The following is a 21,759-nucleotide window of genomic DNA, read 5'->3' as shown; positions in this document are numbered from 1 at the left end:
TACACGAGGGCTTGCGCTGCTGGCTTAGTCCATCTACACCACACCAGGGCCTGTGGCTCTGGCTTAGGCCATATACACCCCACCAGGGCCTTTGCTTCTGGCTGAGGCCACCTACACCACACCAGGTCCTGTGCTGCTGGTGGAGGCCATCTACACCAAACCAGGGCCTGTACTGCTGGTTAAAAGCTAAATTGAGTCCTTGGGTTAGAGTATTAGGCAACCATGCAGTTACCATTAACAATGTAGTTAAATTGGAGGGTTGTGTTTCGTAACTTCAAGTACTGCCCAACTCACCACTTGATTCCATAAATTGACACTTTGTGCTGAGGTCTGCAGCTTACGGCCATACCACCCTGAGCACGCCCGCTCTCGTCTGATCTCGGAAGCTAAGCAGGGTTGGGCTTGGTTAGTACTTGGATGGGAGACCGCCTGGGAATACCAGGTGCTGTAAGCTTTTCATGTCATTGAACTGCTTTTGATCCAGAGAAGGAGGGTGTTGAAAGACCCAAAGCAGCTGCCCATTAATGAGGGCACATAAACGACATTCCTTTTGGCTGTTTTCAGCAATGTCTTGTGCTGCCAGGTGAGGCCATCCGCACCACACCGGGGCCTGTGCTGCTAAGATAGGTCATCTAAATTACACCAGGGCGTGTGCATCTGGCTGAGGACCGGTGCTTCCGGCTGAGGCCTTCTACAACACACCAGGGCCTGAGTTGCAGGAAGAAGCCACCTCCACCTCACCAGGTCCTGTGCTGCTAGCTGAGGCCATCTACAACACACCACGGCCTGTGCTCCTGGCTTTGGCCACCAACACCACACCAGGTTCTGTGGCTCTGGCTGAGGCCAACTACACCACACCAGGGCCTGTGGCTCTGGCTGAAGCCATCTACCCCACACCAGGGCCTGTGTTGCTGGTTGAGGCCATTTTAATCACACCAGGGCCTGTGCTGCTGGATGAGGCCATATACATCACACGAGGGCTTGCTCTACTGGATGAGGCCAACTACACCACACCAGGGCCTGTGCTTCTGGCTCAGGCCATCTACATTACACGAGGGCTTGCGCTGCTGGCTTAGTCCATCTACACCACAACAGGGCCTGTGGCTCTGGCTTAGGCCATATACACCCCACCAGGGCCTTTGCTTCTGGCTGAGGCCACCTACACCACACCAGGTCCTGTGCTGCTGGTGGAGGCCATCTACACCAAACCAGGGCCTGTACTGCTGGTTAAAAGCTAAATTGAGTCCTTGGGTTAGGGTATTAGGCAGCCATGCAGTTACCATTAACAATGTAGTTAAATTGGAGGGTTGTGTTTCGTAACTTCAAGTACTGCCCAACTCACCACTTGATTCCATAAATTGAGACTTTGTGCTGAGGTCTGCAGCTTACGGCCATACCACCCTGAGCACGCCCGCTCTCGTCTGATCTCGGAAGCTAAGCAGGGTTGGGCTTGGTTAGTACTTGGATGGGAGACCGCCTGGGAATACCAGGTGCTGTAAGCTTTTCATGTCATTGAACTGCTTTTGATCCAGAGAAGGAGGGTGTTGAAAGACCCAAAGCAGCTGCCCATTAATGAGGGCACATAAACGACATTCCTTTTGGCTGTTTTCAGCAATGTCTTGTGCTGCCAGGTGAGGCCATCCGCACCACACCGGGGCCTGTGCTGCTAAGATAGGTCATCTAAATTACACCAGGGCGTGTGCATCTGGCTGAGGACCGGTGCTTCCGGCTGAGGCCTTCTACAACACACCAGGGCCTGAGTTGCAGGAAGAAGCCACCTCCACCTCACCAGGTCCTGTGCTGCTAGCTGAGGCCATCTACAACACACCACGGCCTGTGCTCCTGGCTTTGGCCACCAACACCACACCAGGTTCTGTGGCTCTGGCTGAGGCCAACTACACCACACCAGGGCCTGTGGCTCTGGCTGAAGCCATCTACCCCACACCAGGGCCTGTGTTGCTGGTTGAGGCCATTTTAATCACACCAGGGCCTGTGCTGCTGGATGAGGCCATATACATCACACGAGGGCTTGCTCTACTGGATGAGGCCAACTACACCACACCAGGGCCTGTGCTTCTGGCTGAGGCCATCTACATTACACGAGGGCTTGCGCTGCTGGCTTAGTCCATCTACACCACAACAGGGCCTGTGGCTCTGGCTTAGGCCATATACACCCCACCAGGGCCTTTGCTTCTGGCTGAGGCCACCTACACCACACCAGGTCCTGTGCTGCTGGTGGAGGCCATCTACACCAAACCAGGGCCTGTACTGCTGGTTAAAAGCAAAATTGAGTCCTTGGGTTAGGGTATTAGGCAACCATGCAGTTACCATTAACAATGTAGTTAAATTGGAGGGTTGTGTTTCGTAACTTCAAGTACTGCCCAACTCACCACTTGATTCCATAAATTGACACTTTGTGCTGAGGTCTGCAGCTTACGGCCATACCACCCTGAGCACGCCCGCTCTCGGCTGATCTCGGAAGCGAAGCAGGGTTGGGCTTGGTTAGTACTTGGATGGGAGACCGCCTGGGAATACCAGGTGCCGTAAGCTTTTCATGTCATTGAACTGCTTTTGATCCAGAGAAGGAGGGTGTTGAAAGACCCAAAGCAGCTGCCCATTAATGAGGGCACATAAACGACATTCCTTTTGGCTGTTTTCAGCAATGTCTTGTGCTGCCAGGTGAGGCCATCCGCACCACACCGGGGCCTTTGCTGCTAAGATAGGTCATCTAAATTACACCAGGGCGTGTGCATCTGGCTGAGGACCGGTGCTTCCGGCTGAGGCCATCTACAACACACCAGGGCCTGTGCTCCTGGCTTTGGCCACCAACACCACACCAGGTTCTGTGGCTCTGGCTGAGGCCAACTACACCACACCAGGGCCTGTGGCTCTGGCTGAAGCCATCTACCCCACACCAGGGCCTGTGTTGCTGGTTGAGGCCATTTTAATCACACCAGGGCCTGTGCTGCTGGATGAGGCCATATACATCACACGAGGGCTTGCTCTACTGGATGAGGCCAACTACACCACACCAGGGCCTGTGCTTCTGGCTGAGGCCATCTACATTACACGAGGGCTTGCGCTGCTGGCTTAGTCCATCTACACCACAACAGGGCCTGTGGCTCTGGCTTAGGCCATATACACCCCACCAGGGCCTTTGCTTCTGGCTGAGGCCACCTACACCACACCAGGTCCTGTGCTGCTGGTGGAGGCCATCTACACCAAACCAGGGCCTGTACTGCTGGTTAAAAGCAAAATTGAGTCCTTGGGTTAGGGTATTAGGCAACCATGCAGTTACCATTAACAATGTAGTTAAATTGGAGGGTTGTGTTTCGTAACTTCAAGTACTGCCCAACTCACCACTTGATTCCATAAATTGACACTTTGTGCTGAGGTCTGCAGCTTACGGCCATACCACCCTGAGCACGCCCGCTCTCGTCTGATCTCGGAAGCTAAGCAGGGTTGGGCTTGGTTAGTACTTGGATGGGAGACCGCCTGGGAATACCAGGTGCCGTAAGCTTTTCATGTCATTGAACTGCTTTTGATCCAGAGAAGGAGGGTGTTGAAAGACCCAAAGCAGCTGCCCATTAATGAGGGCACATAAACGACATTCCTTTTGGCTGTTTTCAGCAATGTCTTGTGCTGCCAGGTGAGGCCATCCGCACCACACCGGGGCCTGTGCTGCTAAGATAGGTCATCTAAATTACACCAGGGCGTCTGCATCTGGCTGAGGAACGGTGCTTCCGGCTGAGGCCATCTACAACACACCAGGGCCTGAGTTTCAGGAAGAAGCCACCTCCACCTCACCAGGTCCTGTGCTGCTAGCTGAGGCCATCTACAACACACCACGGCCTGTGCTCCTGGCTTTGGCCACCAACACCACACCAGGTTCTGTGGCTCTGGCTGAGGCCAACTACACCACACCAGGGCCTGTGGCTCTGGCTGAAGCCATCTACCCCACACCAGGGCCTGTGTTGCTGGTTGAGGCCATTTTATTCACACCAGGGCCTGTGCTGCTGGATGAGGCCATATACATCACACGAGGGCTTGCTCTACTGGATGAGGCCAACTACACCACACCAGGGCCTGTGCTTCTGGCTGAGGCCATCTACATTACACGAGGGCTTGCGCTGCTGGCTTAGTCCATCTACACCACACCAGGGCCTGTGGCTCTGGCTTAGGCCATATACACCCCACCAGGGCCTTTGCTTCTGGCTGAGGCCACCTACACCACACCAGGTCCTGTGCTGCTGGTGGAGGCCATCTACACCAAACCAGGGCCTGTACTGCTGGTTAAAAGCTAAATTGAGTCCTTGGGTTAGAGTATTAGGCAACCATGCAGTTACCATTAACAATGTAGTTAAATTGGAGGGTTGTGTTTCGTAACTTCAAGTACTGCCCAACTCACCACTTGATTCCATAAATTGACACTTTGTGCTGAGGTCTGCAGCTTACGGCCATACCACCCTGAGCACGCCCGCTCTCGTCTGATCTCGGAAGCTAAGCAGGGTTGGGCTTGGTTAGTACTTGGATGGGAGACCGCCTGGGAATACCAGGTGCTGTAAGCTTTTCATGTCATTGAACTGCTTTTGATCCAGAGAAGGAGGGTGTTGAAAGACCCAAAGCAGCTGCCCATTAATGAGGGCACATAAACGACATTCCTTTTGGCTGTTTTCAGCAATGTCTTGTGCTGCCAGGTGAGGCCATCCGCACCACACCGGGGCCTGTGCTGCTAAGATAGGTCATCTAAATTACACCAGGGCGTGTGCATCTGGCTGAGGACCGGTGCTTCCGGCTGAGGCCTTCTACAACACACCAGGGCCTGAGTTGCAGGAAGAAGCCACCTCCACCTCACCAGGTCCTGTGCTGCTAGCTGAGGCCATCTACAACACACCACGGCCTGTGCTCCTGGCTTTGGCCACCAACACCACACCAGGTTCTGTGGCTCTGGCTGAGGCCAACTACACCACACCAGGGCCTGTGGCTCTGGCTGAAGCCATCTACCCCACACCAGGGCCTGTGTTGCTGGTTGAGGCCATTTTAATCACACCAGGGCCTGTGCTGCTGGATGAGGCCATATACATCACACGAGGGCTTGCTCTACTGGATGAGGCCAACTACACCACACCAGGGCCTGTGCTTCTGGCTCAGGCCATCTACATTACACGAGGGCTTGCGCTGCTGGCTTAGTCCATCTACACCACAACAGGGCCTGTGGCTCTGGCTTAGGCCATATACACCCCACCAGGGCCTTTGCTTCTGGCTGAGGCCACCTACACCACACCAGGTCCTGTGCTGCTGGTGGAGGCCATCTACACCAAACCAGGGCCTGTACTGCTGGTTAAAAGCTAAATTGAGTCCTTGGGTTAGGGTATTAGGCAGCCATGCAGTTACCATTAACAATGTAGTTAAATTGGAGGGTTGTGTTTCGTAACTTCAAGTACTGCCCAACTCACCACTTGATTCCATAAATTGAGACTTTGTGCTGAGGTCTGCAGCTTACGGCCATACCACCCTGAGCACGCCCGCTCTCGTCTGATCTCGGAAGCTAAGCAGGGTTGGGCTTGGTTAGTACTTGGATGGTAGACCGCCTGGGAATACCAGGTGCTGTAAGCTTTTCATGTCATTGAACTGCTTTTGATCCAGAGAAGGAGGGTGTTGAAAGACCCAAAGCAGCTGCCCATTAATGAGGGCACATAAACGACATTCCTTTTGGCTGTTTTCAGCAATGTCTTGTGCTGCCAGGTGAGGCCATCCGCACCACACCGGGGCCTGTGCTGCTAAGATAGGTCATCTAAATTACACCAGGGCGTGTGCATCTGGCTGAGGACCGGTGCTTCCGGCTGAGGCCTTCTACAACACACCAGGGCCTGAGTTGCAGGAAGAAGCCACCTCCACCTCACCAGGTCCTGTGCTGCTAGCTGAGGCCATCTACAACACACCACGGCCTGTGCTCCTGGCTTTGGCCACCAACACCACACCAGGTTCTGTGGCTCTGGCTGAGGCCAACTACACCACACCAGGGCCTGTGGCTCTGGCTGAAGCCATCTACCCCACACCAGGGCCTGTGTTGCTGGTTGAGGCCATTTTAATCACACCAGGGCCTGTGCTGCTGGATGAGGCCATATACATCACACGAGGGCTTGCTCTACTGGATGAGGCCAACTACACCACACCAGGGCCTGTGCTTCTGGCTGAGGCCATCTACATTACACGAGGGCTTGCGCTGCTGGCTTAGTCCATCTACACCACAACAGGGCCTGTGGCTCTGGCTTAGGCCATATACACCCCACCAGGGCCTTTGCTTCTGGCTGAGGCCACCTACACCACACCAGGTCCTGTGCTGCTGGTGGAGGCCATCTACACCAAACCAGGGCCTGTACTGCTGGTTAAAAGCAAAATTGAGTCCTTGGGTTAGGGTATTAGGCAACCATGCAGTTACCATTAACAATGTAGTTAAATTGGAGGGTTGTGTTTCGTAACTTCAAGTACTGCCCAACTCACCACTTGATTCCATAAATTGAGACTTTGTGCTGAGGTCTGCAGCTTACGGCCATACCACCCTGAGCACGCCCGCTCTCGTCTGATCTCGGAAGCTAAGCAGGGTTGGGCTTGGTTAGTACTTGGATGGGAGACCGCCTGGGAATACCAGGTGCTGTAAGCTTTTCATGTCATTGAACTGCTTTTGATCCAGAGAAGGAGGGTGTTGAAAGACCCAAAGCAGCTGCCCATTAATGAGGGCACATAAACGACATTCCTTTTGGCTGTTTTCAGCAATGTCTTGTGCTGCCAGGTGAGGCCATCCGCACCACACCGGGGCCTGTGCTGCTAAGATAGGTCATCTAAATTACACCAGGGCGTGTGCATCTGGCTGAGGACCGGTGCTTCCGGCTGAGGCCTTCTACAACACACCAGGGCCTGAGTTGCAGGAAGAAGCCACCTCCACCTCACCAGGTCCTGTGCTGCTAGCTGAGGCCATCTACAACACACCACGGCCTGTGCTCCTGGCTTTGGCCACCAACACCACACCAGGTTCTGTGGCTCTGGCTGAGGCCAACTACACCACACCAGGGCCTGTGGCTCTGGCTGAAGCCATCTACCCCACACCAGGGCCTGTGTTGCTGGTTGAGGCCATTTTAATCACACCAGGGCCTGTGCTGCTGGATGAGGCCATATACATCACACGAGGGCTTGCTCTACTGGATGAGGCCAACTACACCACACCAGGGCCTGTGCTTCTGGCTGAGGCCATCTACATTACACGAGGGCTTGCGCTGCTGGCTTAGTCCATCTACACCACAACAGGGCCTGTGGCTCTGGCTTAGGCCATATACACCCCACCAGGGCCTTTGCTTCTGGCTGAGGCCACCTACACCACACCAGGTCCTGTGCTGCTGGTGGAGGCCATCTACACCAAACCAGGGCCTGTACTGCTGGTTAAAAGCAAAATTGAGTCCTTGGGTTAGGGTATTAGGCAACCATGCAGTTACCATTAACAATGTAGTTAAATTGGAGGGTTGTGTTTCGTAACTTCAAGTACTGCCCAACTCACCACTTGATTCCATAAATTGACACTTTGTGCTGAGGTCTGCAGCTTACGGCCATACCACCCTGAGCACGCCCGCTCTCGTCTGATCTCGGAAGCTAAGCAGGGTTGGGCTTGGTTAGTACTTGGATGGGAGACCGCCTGGGAATACCAGGTGCTGTAAGCTTTTCATGTCATTGAACTGCTTTTGATCCAGAGAAGGAGGGTGTTGAAAGACCCAAAGCAGCTGCCCATTAATGAGGGCACATAAACGACATTCCTTTTGGCTGTTTTCAGCAATGTCTTGTGCTGCCAGGTGAGGCCATCCGCACCACACCGGGGCCTGTGCTGCTAAGATAGGTCATCTAAATTACACCAGGGCGTGTGCATCTGGCTGAGGACCGGTGCTTCCGGCTGAGGCCTTCTACAACACACCAGGGCCTGAGTTGCAGGAAGAAGCCACCTCCACCTCACCAGGTCCTGTGCTGCTAGCTGAGGCCATCTACAACACACCACGGCCTGTGCTCCTGGCTTTGGCCACCAACACCACACCAGGTTCTGTGGCTCTGGCTGAGGCCAACTACACCACACCAGGGCCTGTGGCTCTGGCTGAAGCCATCTACCCCACACCAGGGCCTGTGTTGCTGGTTGAGGCCATTTTAATCACACCAGGGCCTGTGCTGCTGGATGAGGCCATATACATCACACGAGGGCTTGCTCTACTGGATGAGGCCAACTACACCACACCAGGGCCTGTGCTTCTGGCTGAGGCCATCTACATTACACGAGGGCTTGCGCTGCTGGCTTAGTCCATCTACACCACAACAGGGCCTGTGGCTCTGGCTTAGGCCATATACACCCCACCAGGGCCTTTGCTTCTGGCTGAGGCCACCTACACCACACCAGGTCCTGTGCTGCTGGTGGAGGCCATCTACACCAAACCAGGGCCTGTACTGCTGGTTAAAAGCAAAATTGAGTCCTTGGGTTAGGGTATTAGGCAACCATGCAGTTACCATTAACAATGTAGTTAAATTGGAGGGTTGTGTTTCGTAACTTCAAGTACTGCCCAACTCACCACTTGATTCCATAAATTGACACTTTGTGCTGAGCTCTGCAGCTTACGGCCATACCACCCTGAGCACGCCCGCTCTCGTCTGATCTCGGAAGCTAAGCAGGGTTGGGCTTGGTTAGTACTTGGATGGGAGACCGCCTGGGAATACCAGGTGCTGTAAGCTTTTCATGTCATTGAACTGCTTTTGATCCAGAGAAGGAGGGTGTTGAAAGACCCAAAGCAGCTGCCCATTAATGAGGGCACATAAACGACATTCCTTTTGGCTGTTTTCAGCAATGTCTTGTGCTGCCAGGTGAGGCCATCCGCACCACACCGGGGCCTGTGCTGCTAAGATAGGTCATCTAAATTACACCAGGGCGTCTGCATCTGGCTGAGGACCGTTGCTTCCGGCTGAGAACATCTACAACACACCAGGGCCTGAGTTGCAGGAAGAAGCCACCTCCACCTCACCAGGTCCTGTGCTGCTAGCTGAGGCCATCTACAACACACCACGGCCTGTGCTCCTGGCTTTGGCCACCTACACCACACCAGGTTCTGTGGCTCTGGCTGAGGCCAACTACACCACACCAGGGCCTGTGGCTCTGGCTGAAGCCATCTACCCCACACCAGGGCCTGTGTTGCTGGTTGAGGCCATTTTAATCACACCAGGGCCTGTGCTGCTGGATGAGGCCATATACATCACACGAGGGCTTGCTCTACTGGATGAGGCCAACTACACCACACCAGGGCCTGTGCTTCTGGCTGAGGCCATCTACATTACACGAGGGCTTGCGCTGCTGGCTTAGTCCATCTACACCACAACAGGGCCTGTGGCTCTGGCTTAGGCCATATACACCCCACCAGGGCCTTTGCTTCTGGCTGAGGCCACCTACACCACACCAGGTCCTGTGCTGCTGGTGGAGGCCATCTACACCAAACCAGGGCCTGTACTGCTGGTTAAAAGCAAAATTGAGTCCTTGGGTTAGGGTATTAGGCAACCATGCAGTTACCATTAACAATGTAGTTAAATTGGAGGGTTGTGTTTCGTAACTTCAAGTACTGCCCAACTCACCACTTGATTCCATAAATTGACACTTTGTGCTGAGGTCTGCAGCTTACGGCCATACCACCCTGAGCACGCCCGCTCTCGTCTGATCTCGGAAGCTAAGCAGGGTTGGGCTTGGTTAGTACTTGGATGGGAGACCGCCTGGGAATACCAGGTGCTGTAAGCTTTTCATGTCATTGAACTGCTTTTGATCCAGAGAAGGAGGGTGTTGAAAGACCCAAAGCAGCTGCCCATTAATGAGGGCACATAAACGACATTCCTTTTGGCTGTTTTCAGCAATGTCTTGTGCTGCCAGGTGAGGCCATCCGCACCACACCGGGGCCTGTGCTGCTAAGATAGGTCATCTAAATTACACCAGGGCGTCTGCATCTGGCTGAGGACCGTTGCTTCCGGCTGAGAACATCTACAACACACCAGGGCCTGAGTTGCAGGAAGAAGCCACCTCCACCTCACCAGGTCCTGTGCTGCTAGCTGAGGCCATCTACAACACACCACGGCCTGTGCTCCTGGCTTTGGCCACCTACACCACACCAGGTTCTGTGGCTCTGGCTGAGGCCAACTACACCACACCAGGGCCTGTGGCTCTGGCTGAAGCCATCTACCCCACACCAGGGCCTGTGTTGCTGGTTGAGGCCATTTTAATCACACCAGGGCCTGTGCTGCTGGATGAGGCCATATACATCACACGAGGGCTTGCTCTACTGGATGAGGCCAACTACACCACACCAGGGCCTGTGCTTCTGGCTGAGGCCATCTACATTACACGAGGGCTTGCGCTGCTGGCTTAGTCCATCGACACCACACCAGGGCCTGTGGCTCTGGCTTAGGCCATATACACCCCACCAGGGCCTTTGCTTCTGGCTGAGGCCACCTACACCACACCAGGTCCTGTGCTGCTGGTGGAGGCCATCTACACCAAACCAGGGCCTGTACTGCTGGTTAAAAGCTAAATTGAGTCCTTGGGTTAGGGTATTAGGCAACCATGCAGTTACCATTAACAATGTAGTTAAATTGGAGGGTTGTGTTTCGTAACTTCAAGTACTGCCCAACTCACCACTTGATTCCATAAATTGACACTTTGTGCTGAGGTCTGCAGCTTACGGCCATACCACCCTGAGCACGCCCGCTCTCGTCTGATCTCGGAAGCTAAGCAGGGTTGGGCTTGGTTAGTACTTGGATGGGAGACCGCCTGGGAATACCAGGTGCCGTAAGCTTTTCATGTCATTGAACTGCTTTTGATCCAGAGAAGGAGGGTGTTGAAAGACCCAAAGCAGCTGCCCATTAATGAGGGCACATAAACGACATTCCTTTTGGCTGTTTTCAGCAATGTCTTGTGCTGCCAGGTGAGGCCATCCGCACCACACCGGGGCCTGTGCTGCTAAGATAGGTCATCTAAATTACACCAGGGCGTGTGCATCTGGCTGAGGACCGGTGCTTCCGGCTGAGGCCTTCTACAACACACCAGGGCCTGAGTTGCAGGAAGAAGCCACCTCCACCTCACCAGGTCCTGTGCTGCTAGCTGAGGCCATCTACAACACACCACGGCCTGTGCTCCTGGCTTTGGCCACCAACACCACACCAGGTTCTGTGGCTCTGGCTGAGGCCAACTACACCACACCAGGGCCTGTGGCTCTGGCTGAAGCCATCTACCCCACACCAGGGCCTGTGTTGCTGGTTGAGGCCATTTTAATCACACCAGGGCCTGTGCTGCTGGATGAGGCCATATACATCACACGAGGGCTTGCTCTACTGGATGAGGCCAACTACACCACACCAGGGCCTGTGCTTCTGGCTGAGGCCATCTACATTACACGAGGGCTTGCGCTGCTGGCTTAGTCCATCTACACCACAACAGGGCCTGTGGCTCTGGCTTAGGCCATATACACCCCACCAGGGCCTTTGCTTCTGGCTGAGGCCACCTACACCACACCAGGTCCTGTGCTGCTGGTGGAGGCCATCTACACCAAACCAGGGCCTGTACTGCTGGTTAAAAGCAAAATTGAGTCCTTGGGTTAGGGTATTAGGCAACCATGCAGTTACCATTAACAATGTAGTTAAATTGGAGGGTTGTGTTTCGTAACTTCAAGTACTGCCCAACTCACCACTTGATTCCATAAATTGACACTTTGTGCTGAGGTCTGCAGCTTACGGCCATACCACCCTGAGCACGCCCGCTCTCGTCTGATCTCGGAAGCTAAGCAGGGTTGGGCTTGGTTAGTACTTGGATGGGAGACCGCCTGGGAATACCAGGTGCCGTAAGCTTTTCATGTCATTGAACTACTTTTGATCCAGAGAAGGAGGGTGTTGAAAGACCCAAAGCAGCTGCCCATTAATGAGGGCACATAAACGACATTCCTTTTGGCTGTTTTCAGCAATGTCTTGTGCTGCCAGGTGAGGCCATCCGCACCACACCGGGGCCTGTGCTGCTAAGATAGGTCATCTAAATTACACCAGGGCGTCTGCATCTGGCTGAGGAACGGTGCTTCCGGCTGAGGCCATCTACAACACACCAGGGCCTGAGTTTCAGGAAGAAGCCACCTCCACCTCACCAGGTCCTGTGCTGCTAGCTGAGGCCATCTACAACACACCACGGCCTGTGCTCCTGGCTTTGGCCACCAACACCACACCAGGTTCTGTGGCTCTGGCTGAGGCCAACTACACCACACCAGGGCCTGTGGCTCTGGCTGAAGCCATCTACCCCACACCAGGGCCTGTGTTGCTGGTTGAGGCCATTTTATTCACACCAGGGCCTGTGCTGCTGGATGAGGCCATATACATCACACGAGGGCTTGCTCTACTGGATGAGGCCAACTACACCACACCAGGGCCTGTGCTTCTGGCTGAGGCCATCTACATTACACGAGGGCTTGCGCTGCTGGCTTAGTCCATCTACACCACACCAGGGCCTGTGGCTCTGGCTTAGGCCATATACACCCCACCAGGGCCTTTGCTTCTGGCTGAGGCCACCTACACCACACCAGGTCCTGTGCTGCTGGTGGAGGCCATCTACACCAAACCAGGGCCTGTACTGCTGGTTAAAAGCTAAATTGAGTCCTTGGGTTAGAGTATTAGGCAACCATGCAGTTACCATTAACAATGTAGTTAAATTGGAGGGTTGTGTTTCGTAACTTCAAGTACTGCCCAACTCACCACTTGATTCCATAAATTGACACTTTGTGCTGAGGTCTGCAGCTTACGGCCATACCACCCTGAGCACGCCCGCTCTCGTCTGATCTCGGAAGCTAAGCAGGGTTGGGCTTGGTTAGTACTTGGATGGGAGACCGCCTGGGAATACCAGGTGCTGTAAGCTTTTCATGTCATTGAACTGCTTTTGATCCAGAGAAGGAGGGTGTTGAAAGACCCAAAGCAGCTGCCCATTAATGAGGGCACATAAACGACATTCCTTTTGGCTGTTTTCAGCAATGTCTTGTGCTGCCAGGTGAGGCCATCCGCACCACACCGGGGCCTGTGCTGCTAAGATAGGTCATCTAAATTACACCAGGGCGTCTGCATCTGGCTGAGGACCGTTGCTTCCGGCTGAGAACATCTACAACACACCAGGGCCTGAGTTGCAGGAAGAAGCCACCTCCACCTCACCAGGTCCTGTGCAGCTAGCTGAGGCCATCTACAACACACCACGGCCTGTGCTCCTGGCTTTGGCCACCTACACCACACCAGGTTCTGTGGCTCTGGCTGAGGCCAACTACACCACACCAGGGCCTGTGGCTCTGGCTGAAGCCATCTACCCCACACCAGGGCCTGTGTTGCTGGTTGAGGCCATTTTAATCACACCAGGGCCTGTGCTGCTGGATGAGGCCATATACATCACACGAGGGCTTGCTCTACTGGATGAGGCCAACTACACCACACCAGGGCCTGTGCTTCTGGCTGAGGCCATCTACATTACACAAGGGCTTGCGCTGCTGGCTTAGTCCATCTACACCACACCAGGGCCTGTGGCTCTGGCTTAGGCCATATACACCCCACCAGGGCCTTTGCTTCTGGCTGAGGCCACCTACACCACACCAGGTCCTGTGCTGCTCGTGGAGGCCATCTACACCAAACCAGGGCCTGTACTGCTGGTTAAAAGCAAAATTGAGTCCTTGGGTTAGGGTATTAGGCAACCATGCAGTTACCATTAACAATGTAGTTAAATTGGAGGGTTGTGTTTCGTAACTTCAAGTACTGCCCAACTCACCACTTGATTCCATAAATTGACACTTTGTGCTGAGGTCTGCAGCTTACGGCCATACCACCCTGAGCACGCCCGCTCTCGTCTGATCTCGGAAGCTAAGCAGGGTTGGGCTTGGTTAGTACTTGGATGGGAGACCGCCTGGGAATACCAGGTGCTGTAAGCTTTTCATGTCATTGAACTGCTTTTGATCCAGAGAAGGAGGGTGTTGAAAGACCCAAAGCAGCTGCCCATTAATGAGGGCACATAAACGACATTCCTTTTGGCTGTTTTCAGCAATGTCTTGTGCTGCCAGGTGAGGCCATCCGCACCACACCGGGGCCTGTGCTGCTAAGATAGGTCATCTAAATTACACCAGGGCGTCTGCATCTGGCTGAGGACCGTTGCTTCCGGCTGAGAACATCTACAACACACCAGGGCCTGAGTTGCAGGAAGAAGCCACCTCCACCTCACCAGGTCCTGTGCTGCTAGCTGAGGCCATCTACAACACACCACGGCCTGTGCTCCTGGCTTTGGCCACCTACACCACACCAGGTTCTGTGGCTCTGGCTGAGGCCAACTACACCACACCAGGGCCTGTGGCTCTGGCTGAAGCCATCTACCCCACACCAGGGCCTGTGTTGCTGGTTGAGGCCATTTTAATCACACCAGGGCCTGTGCTGCTGGATGAGGCCATATACATCACACGAGGGCTTGCTCTACTGGATGAGGCCAACTACACCACACCAGGGCCTGTGCTTCTGGCTGAGGCCATCTACATTACACGAGGGCTTGCGCTGCTGGCTTAGTCCATCTACACCACACCAGGGCCTGTGGCTCTGGCTTAGGCCATATACACCCCACCAGGGCCTTTGCTTCTGGCTGAGGCCACCTACACCACACCAGGTCCTGTGCTGCTGGTGGAGGCCATCTACACCAAACCAGGGCCTGTACTGCTGGTTAAAAGATAAATTGAGTCCTTGGGTTAGAGTATTAGGCAACCATGCAGTTACCATTAACAATGTAGTTAAATTGGAGGGTTGTGTTTCGTAACTTCAAGTACTGCCCAACTCACCACTTGATTCCATAAATTGACACTTTGTGCTGAGGTCTGCAGCTTACGGCCATACCACCCTGAGCACGCCCGCTCTCGTCTGATCTCGGAAGCTAAGCAGGGTTGGGCTTGGTTAGTACTTGGATGGGAGACCGCCTGGGAATACCAGGTGCCGTAAGCTTTTCATGTCATTGAACTGCTTTTGATCCAGAGAAGGAGGGTGTTGAAAGACCCAAAGCAGCTGCCCATTAATGAGGGCACATAAACGACATTCCTTTTGGCTGTTTTCAGCAATGTCTTGTGCTGCCAGGTGAGGCCATCCGCACCACACCGGGGCCTGTGCTGCTAAGATAGGTCATCTAAATTACACCAGGGCGTGTGCATCTGGCTGAGGACCGGTGCTTCCGGCTGAGGCCATCTACAACACACCAGGGCCTGAGTTTCAGGAAGAAGCCACCTCCACCTCACCAGGTCCTGTGCTGCTAGCTGAGGCCATCTACAACACACCACGGCCTGTGCTCCTGGCTTTGGCCACCAACACCACACCAGGTTCTGTGGCTCTGGCTGAGGCCACCAACACCACACCAGGGCCTGTGGCTCTGGCTGAAGCCATCTACCCCACACCAGGGCCTGTGTTGCTGGTTGAGGCCATTTTAATCACACCAGGGCCTGTGCTGCTGGATGAGGCCATATACATCACACGAGGGTTTGCTCTACTGGATGAGGCCAACTACACCACACCAGGGCCTGTGCTTCTGGCTGAGGCCATCTACATTACACGAGGGCTTGCGCTGCTGGCTTAGTCCATCTACACCACACCAGGGCCTGTGGCTCTGGCTTAGGCCATATACACCCCACCAGGGCCTTTGCTTCTGGCTGAGGCCACCTACACCACACCAGGTCCTGTGCTGCTGGTGGAGGCCATCTACACCAAACCAGGGCCTGTACTGCTGGTTAAAAGCTAAATTGAGTCCTTGGGTTAGAGTATTAGGCAACCATGCAGTTACCATTAACAATGTAGTTAAATTGGAGGGTTGTGTTTCGTAACTTCAAGTACTGCCCAACTCACCACTTGATTCCATAAATTGACACTTTGTGCTGAGGTCTGCAGCTTACGGCCATACCACCCTGAGCACGCCCGCTCTCGTCTGATCTCGGAAGCTAAGCAGGGTTGGGCTTGGTTAGTACTTGGATGGGAGACCGCCTGGGAATACCAGGTGCCGTAAGCTTTTCATGTCATTGAACTGCTTTTGATCCAGAGAAGGAGGGTGTTGAAAGACCCAAAGCAGCTGCCCATTAATGAGGGCACATAAACGACATTCCTTTTGGCTGTTTTCAGCAATGTCTTGTGCTGCCAGGTGAGGCCATCCGCACCACACCGGGGCCTTTGCTGCTAAGATAGGTCATCTAAATTACACCAGGGCGTGTGCATCTGGCTGAGGACCGGTGCTTCCGGCTGAGGCCATCTACAACACACCAGGGCCTGTGCTCCTGGCTTTGGCCACCAACACCACACCAGGTTCTGTGGCTCTGGCTGAGGCCAACTACACCACACCAGGGCCTGTGGCTCTGGCTGAAGCCATCTACCCCACACCAGGGCCTGTGTTGCTGGTTGAGGCCATTTTAATCACACCAGGGCCTGTGCTGCTGGATGAGGCCATATACATCACACGAGGGCTTGCTCTACTGGATGAGGCCAACTACACCACACCAGGGCCTGTGCTTCTGGCTGAGGCCATCTACATTACACGAGGGCTTGCGCTGCTGGCTTAGTCCATCTACACCACAACAGGGCCTGTGGCTCTGGCTTAGGCCATATACACCCCACCAGGGCCTTTGCTTCTGGCTGAGGCCACCTACACCACACCAGGTCCTGTGCTGCTGGTGGAGGCCATCTACACCAAACCAGGGCCTGTACTGCTGGTTAAAAGCAAAATTGAGTCCTTGGGTTAGGGTATTAGGCAACCATGCAGTTACCATTAACAATGTAGTTAAATTGGAGGGTTGTGTTTCGTAACTTCAAGTACTGCCCAACTCACCACTTGATTCCATAAATTGACACTTTGTGCTGAGGTCTGCAGCTTACGGCCATACCACCCTGAGCACGCCCGCTCTCGTCTGATCTCGGAAGCTAAGCAGGGTTGGGCTTGGTTAGTACTTGGATGGGAGACCGCCTGGGAATACCAGGTGCCGTAAGCTTTTCATGTCATTGAACTGCTTTTGATCCAGAGAAGGAGGGTGTTGAAAGACCCAAAGCAGCTGCCCATTAATGAGGGCACATAAACGACATTCCTTTTGGCTGTTTTCAGCAATGTCTTGTGCTGCCAGGTGAGGCCATCCGCACCACACCGGGGCCTGTGCTGCTAAGATAGGTCATCTAAATTACACCAGGGCGTCTGCATCTGGCTGAGGAACGGTGCTTCCGGCATAGGCCATCTACAACACACCAGGGCCTGAGTTTCAGGAAGAAGCCACCTCCACCTCACCAGGTCCTGTGCTGCTAGCTGAGGCCATCTACAACACACCACGGCCTGTGCTCCTGGCTTTGGCCACCAACACCACACCAGGTTCTGTGGCTCTGGCTGAGGCCAACTACACCACACCAGGGCCTGTGGCTCTGGCTGAAGCCATCTACCCCACACCAGGGCCTGTGTTGCTGGTTGAGGCCATTTTATTCACACCAGGGCCTGTGCTGCTGGATGAGGCCATATACATCACACGAGGGCTTGCTCTACTGGATGAGGCCAACTACACCACACCAGGGCCTGTGCTTCTGGCTGAGGCCATCTACATTACACGAGGGCTTGCGCTGCTGGCTTAGTCCATCTACACCACACCAGGGCCTGTGGCTCTGGCTTAGGCCATATACACCCCACCAGGGCCTTTGCTTCTGGCTGAGGCCACCTACACCACACCAGGTCCTGTGCTGCTGGTGGAGGCCATCTACACCAAACCAGGGCCTGTACTGCTGGTTAAAAGCTAAATTGAGTCCTTGGGTTAGAGTATTAGGCAACCATGCAGTTACCATTAACAATGTAGTTAAATTGGAGGGTTGTGTTTCGTAACTTCAAGTACTGCCCAACTCACCACTTGATTCCATAAATTGACACTTTGTGCTGAGGTCTGCAGCTTACGGCCATACCACCCTGAGCACGCCCGCTCTCGTCTGATCTGGGAAGCTAAGCAGGGTTGGGCTTGGTTAGTACTTGGATGGGAGACCGCCTGGGAATACCAGGTGCTGTAAGCTTTTCATGTCATTGAACTGCTTTTGATCCAGAGAAGGAGGGTGTTGAAAGACCCAAAGCAGCTGCCCATTAATGAGGGCACATAAACGACATTCCTTTTGGCTGTTTTCAGCAATGTCTTGTGCTGCCAGGTGAGGCCATCCGCACCACACCGGGGCCTGTGCTGCTAAGATAGGTCATCTAAATTACACCAGGGCGTCTGCATCTGGCTGAGGACCGTTGCTTCCGGCTGAGAACATCTACAACACACCAGGGCCTGAGTTGCAGGAAGAAGCCACCTCCACCTCACCAGGTCCTGTGCAGCTAGCTGAGGCCATCTACAACACACCACGGCCTGTGCTCCTGGCTTTGGCCACCTACACCACACCAGGTTCTGTGGCTCTGGCTGAGGCCAACTACACCACACCAGGGCCTGTGGCTCTGGCTGAAGCCATCTACCCCACACCAGGGCCTGTGTTGCTGGTTGAGGCCATTTTAATCACACCAGGGCCTGTGCTGCTGGATGAGGCCATATACATCACACGAGGGCTTGCTCTACTGGATGAGGCCAACTACACCACACCAGGGCCTGTGCTTCTGGCTGAGGCCATCTACATTACACAAGGGCTTGCGCTGCTGGCTTAGTCCATCTACACCACACCAGGGCCTGTGGCTCTGGCTTAGGCCATATACACCCCACCAGGGCCTTTGCTTCTGGCTGAGGCCACCTACACCACACCAGGTCCTGTGCTGCTCGTGGAGGCCATCTACACCAAACCAGGGCCTGTACTGCTGGTTAAAAGCAAAATTGAGTCCTTGGGTTAGGGTATTAGGCAACCATGCAGTTACCATTAACAATGTAGTTAAATTGGAGGGTTGTGTTTCGTAACTTCAAGTACTGCCCAACTCACCACTTGATTCCATAAATTGACACTTTGTGCTGAGGTCTGCAGCTTACGGCCATACCACCCTGAGCACGCCCGCTCTCGTCTGATCTCGGAAGCTAAGCAGGGTTGGGCTTGGTTAGTACTTGGATGGGAGACCGCCTGGGAATACCAGGTGCTGTAAGCTTTTCATGTCATTGAACTGCTTTTGATCCAGAGAAGGAGGGTGTTGAAAGACCCAAAGCAGCTGCCCATTAATGAGGGCACATAAACGACATTCCTTTTGGCTGTTTTCAGCAATGTCTTGTGCTGCCAGGTGAGGCCATCCGCACCACACCGGGGCCTGTGCTGCTAAGATAGGTCATCTAAATTACACCAGGGCGTCTGCATCTGGCTGAGGACCGTTGCTTCCGGCTGAGAACATCTACAACACACCAGGGCCTGAGTTGCAGGAAGAAGCCACCTCCACCTCACCAGGTCCTGTGCTGCTAGCTGAGGCCATCTACAACACACCACGGCCTGTGCTCCTGGCTTTGGCCACCTACACCACACCAGGTTCTGTGGCTCTGGCTGAGGCCAACTACACCACACCAGGGCCTGTGGCTCTGGCTGAAGCCATCTACCCCACACCAGGGCCTGTGTTGCTGGTTGAGGCCATTTTAATCACACCAGGGCCTGTGCTGCTGGATGAGGCCATATACATCACACGAGGGCTTGCTCTACTGGATGAGGCCAACTACACCACACCAGGGCCTGTGCTTCTGGCTGAGGCCATCTACATTACACGAGGGCTTGCGCTGCTGGCTTAGTCCATCTACACAACACCAGGGCCTGTGGCTCTGGCTTAGGCCATATACACCCCACCAGGGCCTTTGCTTCTGGCTGAGGCCACCTACACCACACCAGGTCCTGTGCTGCTGGTGGAGGCCATCTACACCAAACCAGGGCCTGTACTGCTGGTTAAAAGATAAATTGAGTCCTTGGGTTAGAGTATTAGGCAACCATGCAGTTACCATTAACAATGTAGTTAAATTGGAGGGTTGTGTTTCGTAACTTCAAGTACTGCCCAACTCACCACTTGATTCCATAAATTGACACTTTGTGCTGAGGTCTGCAGCTTACGGCCATACCACCCTGAGCACGCCCGCTCTCGTCTGATCTCGGAAGCTAAGCAGGGTTGGGCTTGGTTAGTACTTGGATGGGAGACCGCCTGGGAATACCAGGTGCCGTAAGCTTTTCATGTCATTGAACTGCTTTTGATCCAGAGAAGGAGGGTGTTGAAAGACCCAAAGCAGCTGCCCATTAATGAGGGCACATAAACGACATTCCTTTTGGCTGTTTTCAGCAATGTCTTGTGCTGCCAGGTGAGGCCATCCGCACCACACCGGGGCCTGTGCTGCTAAGATAGGTCATCTAAATTACACCAGGGCGTGTGCATCTGGCTGAGGACCGGTGCTTCCGGCTGAGGCCATCTACAACACACCAGGGCCTGAGTTTCAGGAAGAAGCCACCTCCACCTCACCAGGTCCTGTGCTGCTAGCTGAGGCCATCTACAACACACCACGGCCTGTGCTCCTGGCTTTGGCCACCAACACCACACCAGGTTCTGTGGCTCTGGCTGAGGCCACCAACACCACACCAGGGCCTGTGGCTCTGGCTGAAGCCATCTACCCCACACCAGGGCCTGTGTTGCTGGTTGAGGCCATTTTAATCACACCAGGGCCTGTGCTGCTGGATGAGGCCATATACATCACACGAGGGCTTGCTCTACTGGATGAGGCCAACTACACCACACCAGGGCCTGTGCTTCTGGCTGAGGCCATCTACATTACACGAGGGCTTGCGCTGCTGGCTTAGTCCATCTACACCACACCAGGGCCTGTGGCTCTGGCTTAGGCCATATACACCCCACCAGGGCCTTTGCTTCTGGCTGAGGCCACCTACACCACACCAGGTCCTGTGCTGCTGGTGGAGGCCATCTACACCAAACCAGGGCCTGTACTGCTGGTTAAAAGCTAAATTGAGTCCTTGGGTTAGAGTATTAGGCAACCATGCAGTTACCATTAACAATGTAGTTAAATTGGAGGGTTGTGTTTCGTAACTTCAAGTACTGCCCAACTCACCACTTGATTCCATAAATTGACACTTTGTGCTGAGGTCTGCAGCTTACGGCCATACCACCCTGAGCACGCCCGCTCTCGTCTGATCTCGGAAGCTAAGCAGGGTTGGGCTTGGTTAGTACTTGGATGGGAGACCGCCTGGGAATACCAGGTGCTGTAAGCTTTTCATGTCATTGAACTGCTTTTGATCCAGAGAAGGAGGGTGTTGAAAGACCCAAAGCAGCTGCCCATTAATGAGGGCACATAAACGACATTCCTTTTGGCTGTTTTCAGCAATGTCTTGTGCTGCCAGGTGAGGCCATCCGCACCACACCGGGGCCTTTGCTGCTAAGATAGGTCATCTAAATTACACCAGGGCGTGTGCATCTGGCTGAGGACCGGTGCTTCCGGCTGAGGCCATCTACAACACACCAGGGCCTGTGCTCCTGGCTTTGGCCACCAACACCACACCAGGTTCTGTGGCTCTGGCTGAGGCCAACTACACCACACCAGGGCCTGTGGCTCTGGCTGAAGCCATCTACCCCACACCAGGGCCTGTGTTGCTGGTTGAGGCCATTTTAATCACACCAGGGCCTGTGCTGCTGGATGAGGCCATATACATCACACGAGGGCTTGCTCTACTGGATGAGGCCAACTACACCACACCAGGGCCTGTGCTTCTGGC

At 54.2% G+C, this 21,759-nt stretch overlaps 20 non-coding genes and 1 pseudogene across 20 annotated transcripts; all 21 read left to right on the top strand.

Annotated features, from left to right (window-relative positions):
* The first annotated feature begins 335 nt into the window (after positions 1–335).
* LOC146366729 (5S ribosomal RNA) lies at positions 336–454 on the top strand. The gene has a single exon (XR_014797758.1). It is a non-coding gene; the product is annotated as a 5S ribosomal RNA (ribosomal RNA).
* Positions 455–1,383: 929 nt separating this feature from the next.
* Positions 1,384–1,502, top strand: LOC146366728 (5S ribosomal RNA). Its single transcript, XR_014797757.1, has one exon. It is a non-coding gene; the product is annotated as a 5S ribosomal RNA (ribosomal RNA).
* A 929-nt stretch (positions 1,503–2,431) lies between these two features.
* LOC146366727 (5S ribosomal RNA) lies at positions 2,432–2,550 on the top strand. Its single transcript, XR_014798018.1, has one exon. It is a non-coding gene; the product is annotated as a 5S ribosomal RNA (ribosomal RNA).
* Positions 2,551–3,401: 851 nt separating this feature from the next.
* LOC146366726 (5S ribosomal RNA) lies at positions 3,402–3,520 on the top strand. The gene has a single exon (XR_014798393.1). It is a non-coding gene; the product is annotated as a 5S ribosomal RNA (ribosomal RNA).
* Positions 3,521–4,449: 929 nt separating this feature from the next.
* LOC146366725 (5S ribosomal RNA) lies at positions 4,450–4,568 on the top strand. Its single transcript, XR_014797756.1, has one exon. It is a non-coding gene; the product is annotated as a 5S ribosomal RNA (ribosomal RNA).
* A 929-nt stretch (positions 4,569–5,497) lies between these two features.
* Positions 5,498–5,616, top strand: LOC146366724 (5S ribosomal RNA). The gene has a single exon (XR_014797945.1). It is a non-coding gene; the product is annotated as a 5S ribosomal RNA (ribosomal RNA).
* A 929-nt stretch (positions 5,617–6,545) lies between these two features.
* LOC146366723 (5S ribosomal RNA) lies at positions 6,546–6,664 on the top strand. The gene has a single exon (XR_014797754.1). It is a non-coding gene; the product is annotated as a 5S ribosomal RNA (ribosomal RNA).
* A 929-nt stretch (positions 6,665–7,593) lies between these two features.
* On the top strand, positions 7,594–7,712 carry LOC146366722 (5S ribosomal RNA). Its single transcript, XR_014797753.1, has one exon. It is a non-coding gene; the product is annotated as a 5S ribosomal RNA (ribosomal RNA).
* A 929-nt stretch (positions 7,713–8,641) lies between these two features.
* LOC146366721 (5S ribosomal RNA) lies at positions 8,642–8,760 on the top strand. The gene has a single exon (XR_014797752.1). It is a non-coding gene; the product is annotated as a 5S ribosomal RNA (ribosomal RNA).
* Positions 8,761–9,689: 929 nt separating this feature from the next.
* LOC146366720 (5S ribosomal RNA) lies at positions 9,690–9,808 on the top strand. The gene has a single exon (XR_014797751.1). It is a non-coding gene; the product is annotated as a 5S ribosomal RNA (ribosomal RNA).
* A 929-nt stretch (positions 9,809–10,737) lies between these two features.
* Positions 10,738–10,856, top strand: LOC146366719 (5S ribosomal RNA). The gene has a single exon (XR_014798392.1). It is a non-coding gene; the product is annotated as a 5S ribosomal RNA (ribosomal RNA).
* Positions 10,857–11,785: 929 nt separating this feature from the next.
* Positions 11,786–11,904, top strand: LOC146366718 (5S ribosomal RNA). The gene has a single exon (XR_014798391.1). It is a non-coding gene; the product is annotated as a 5S ribosomal RNA (ribosomal RNA).
* A 929-nt stretch (positions 11,905–12,833) lies between these two features.
* Positions 12,834–12,952, top strand: LOC146366717 (5S ribosomal RNA). Its single transcript, XR_014797750.1, has one exon. It is a non-coding gene; the product is annotated as a 5S ribosomal RNA (ribosomal RNA).
* Positions 12,953–13,881: 929 nt separating this feature from the next.
* Positions 13,882–14,000, top strand: LOC146366716 (5S ribosomal RNA). Its single transcript, XR_014797748.1, has one exon. It is a non-coding gene; the product is annotated as a 5S ribosomal RNA (ribosomal RNA).
* Positions 14,001–14,929: 929 nt separating this feature from the next.
* On the top strand, positions 14,930–15,048 carry LOC146366715 (5S ribosomal RNA). The gene has a single exon (XR_014798390.1). It is a non-coding gene; the product is annotated as a 5S ribosomal RNA (ribosomal RNA).
* A 929-nt stretch (positions 15,049–15,977) lies between these two features.
* On the top strand, positions 15,978–16,096 carry LOC146366714 (5S ribosomal RNA). Its single transcript, XR_014798388.1, has one exon. It is a non-coding gene; the product is annotated as a 5S ribosomal RNA (ribosomal RNA).
* Positions 16,097–16,947: 851 nt separating this feature from the next.
* On the top strand, positions 16,948–17,066 carry LOC146366713 (5S ribosomal RNA). The gene has a single exon (XR_014798387.1). It is a non-coding gene; the product is annotated as a 5S ribosomal RNA (ribosomal RNA).
* A 929-nt stretch (positions 17,067–17,995) lies between these two features.
* Positions 17,996–18,114, top strand: LOC146366712 (5S ribosomal RNA; annotated as a pseudogene).
* A 929-nt stretch (positions 18,115–19,043) lies between these two features.
* LOC146366711 (5S ribosomal RNA) lies at positions 19,044–19,162 on the top strand. Its single transcript, XR_014797747.1, has one exon. It is a non-coding gene; the product is annotated as a 5S ribosomal RNA (ribosomal RNA).
* A 929-nt stretch (positions 19,163–20,091) lies between these two features.
* LOC146366710 (5S ribosomal RNA) lies at positions 20,092–20,210 on the top strand. Its single transcript, XR_014798386.1, has one exon. It is a non-coding gene; the product is annotated as a 5S ribosomal RNA (ribosomal RNA).
* A 929-nt stretch (positions 20,211–21,139) lies between these two features.
* Positions 21,140–21,258, top strand: LOC146366709 (5S ribosomal RNA). The gene has a single exon (XR_014797746.1). It is a non-coding gene; the product is annotated as a 5S ribosomal RNA (ribosomal RNA).
* Positions 21,259–21,759: the final 501 nt, after the last annotated feature.

This window comes from Perissodus microlepis, chromosome 18 (genome assembly GCF_051167445.1).
Source record: "Perissodus microlepis isolate ML-2025 ecotype Zambia chromosome 18, ASM5116744v1, whole genome shotgun sequence".
NCBI classification, from domain to species: Eukaryota; Metazoa; Chordata; class Actinopteri; order Cichliformes; family Cichlidae; genus Perissodus; species Perissodus microlepis.
Note: the sequence above shows the minus strand (reverse complement) of the source record. Positions and strands in the feature narration are given on the sequence as shown.